The sequence below is a fragment of the Acanthisitta chloris genome, unplaced genomic scaffold (genome assembly GCF_000695815.1).
Source record: "Acanthisitta chloris isolate BGI_N310 unplaced genomic scaffold, ASM69581v1 scaffold5852, whole genome shotgun sequence".
NCBI lineage: Eukaryota > Metazoa > Chordata > Aves > Passeriformes > Acanthisittidae > Acanthisitta > Acanthisitta chloris.
In genome coordinates, this window is record NW_008659791.1 from 58,160 (window position 1) to 60,924 (window position 2,765).

The window sequence follows — 2,765 nt, forward strand, 5'->3', positions numbered from 1 at the left end:
CTGATTCTCTACTGTATTTCTGAATATACACATTGATTAGAAAATGCCCTGTAATGCATTAATGTTATATTTCAGCTACTTAGACGCAAAGAAGAACAAGTGAATAATTCTGGCTCATAATCATATGGTCATACAAAAGCAGCACTGGAAGTAAAACAGGTTTTAAACACTTAATGAAGGTTGTATTTTCCTGAACCCATAGCTCAGTGGTTACACCAAGCCATGCAGGGGAGGATATCTTCTTGCATGAAGACAACTGTCCAACTATGTGAATGGCAAAAGTCTGTCACACCACATTGAGACTCAGAATTTAAAGTACACATCAGAGTCCAAATAAGATTACTTGACACCACTTTTGGAGGTGTGTTTTCCTGCCCTTGACCACATTCAGAGAGGCCTAAGTCTTCTGGAGGACTGAAATTATTTAAACTGACCTCCTGTGTGATAGATGGACAATATGACAGCTCCCTTGCAGACCTAAACAAGATTCCAGTGTTTTAGCAGTACCTGGTGACACAAATTCAGCCATGTGTATCTAGCCATAGAAACTCAAAGATCTTTGTTTCCAGTGAGTCTGATGCAATACTACTAAATGACAGAAACCAAAACATCACCGTTTCCAAATCAACGATTATGAGAAGTGAGATTTCTTTTTTTTTTACTTTTCCCTGAAAGAGACAAGCTCATCCTTATCCAAGCAGCAGATCCCTTTGCAATAGCCTCCACTCACTATTAAATCCTCCTTTTTTCCTGATGACACAGGTCAGCAGATCCACCTCACCACCTTCAGAGCCCTTACCACCTCCAGGAGACTCTCTCCCACATGCCAAATTCATAACAGGGGACAATCAACTCTCAGACAGGGTGATCTGAGTGGGGATGCTACCACTGGCCAAATCAGACAACATGCTTTAAAACAAAGAAAGGTTCAGGAGCGCATCTCTGCCACAGCAGCACAGGCAGCTAAGAGCCTACAGGGCTGTATTCACAGGACTGTAACCACTGGGTTAAGGAAAGTGTTTATTTCCCTTCATAGAATACTTGCTAGACCATACATGGATATTTGTCTCAGCTTTTAATCTCTCAGCACAAGAACTATATTGATAAATGAGTTCAGGGTAGGACCACCAAGATGCTCAGGGGGTTGAAGGACTTGCCCTGTAAGGAGAGATTGAGGGATTGGGTCTTGTTCAGCCTGAAGAGAAGATTACAGCGATCTAATAGTCCTCTTTTCAGTCCACAAAAGGAGATAGAGCCAGGCTCTTTACTGCGGTACATAGCAGAAGAAAAATAAACAGTCTTGAAATGGAGCGGAAGCAAAGGAGTTTTCCCTGTGTCAGATAGTGCTGCTATAGCAGTCATTGCCCAGAGGGGTATATATTTTGAGGTTTTCAAAACCCAGCTAGACAAAGCCCTGAGCAGCCTGGCCCAAGTTCTATGCTGACCTTGCTTTGAAGAGGAGGTTGGTCTCCTGAGGAACCTCTAGAGGACCCTTCCAGTCTGAAGGATTCAATAATTTTTTTGCCCCTCAAAATTGCAGCACCAGTTTCCTTAACTTCCAATCCCATCCAGGCATTCAAGTACAATGGACATCTCAATAGCTGAATAAAATGGAACAGCTTTGAAAAACTAAACCTGTTCCCTTAATCACACACACACACATAAAAAATCAACAGCTATCTAAGGGAATCTTCCCTCCCTTCATCCTTCATGCAGGCAATGTCCCTCTGCCTTCCCCATGGAGCATCCTTTCCTGAGGATGGATGCTCCATTTGATCTTTCACTCTTGTTTATCAGGTTACAGCTCTACAGCTACCCTTACTCTAGGATTTGACAGCCTTGTTCTCTTACCAGAGAAGGAAGAAGCTTCTCTGCTATGACATGAAAAGATGTCACTTCTGTATTCTTGTCATTTTCCCCAGATGCACATCACTCTCCCAGTCTCTGAGGGAATGTGCATATTCATACAAAGTTGGAAAGGAATATGCCTGGATCGGCCCTCAGACTGGGCATGCATACACAGCCTTGTGCTAACACACACTAAAAGATTAACTAAATTTTGACCTGATTGCATCCAATTAACCTGAATTTCTAACTTTCTTGCAAAGCAGTTTCCTTAGCAAGCCCGTTGGCCTTTACCTTGTGGCTATATTGTAAGTGTGATGCCCTAGAAAAATGCAATGTAATGAGAGAAAAATAAAGCAACAGAGAGCATTAACGGGAGGAAAAAAGCGATAGAAGAAACAGGAAGATGTGCAAATAGAACAAAGAGAAAAAGGAAAAAAGAAAGTGAAGATAAAGCTAAATAAGATAAAGAAGCAAAAGGAAAGTATGTAAGGCTGGTGAAAGGTTGGGGACGGAGTGCAGTAGATGGGAGAAAAGTTATTGAAATATATTTGGATCAAGAGATAAAAGCTCCAGTACAGGGAAGGTGGTGAGAGAAACAAGAAGAAGAGGAGGCTCAGGGGTGACCTTATCACCCTCTACAACTCCCTCAAAGGAGGTTGGAGTCAGGTGGGGGTTGGTCTCTTCTCACAGGCAACCAGCAGGAGGACAAGAGGGCACAGTTTCAAGCTCTGCCAGGGGAGGTTTAGGTTGGATACTAGGAAGAGATTTTTTACAGAGAGAGTAGTCAGGTATTGGAATGGGCTGGCGAGGGAGGTGGTGGATTCACCATCCCTAGAGGTTTTCAGGATGAGACTGGATGTGGCACTTAGTGCCACGGACTACTAACCACAGTAGGGTTGGACTCAATGATCTTTGAG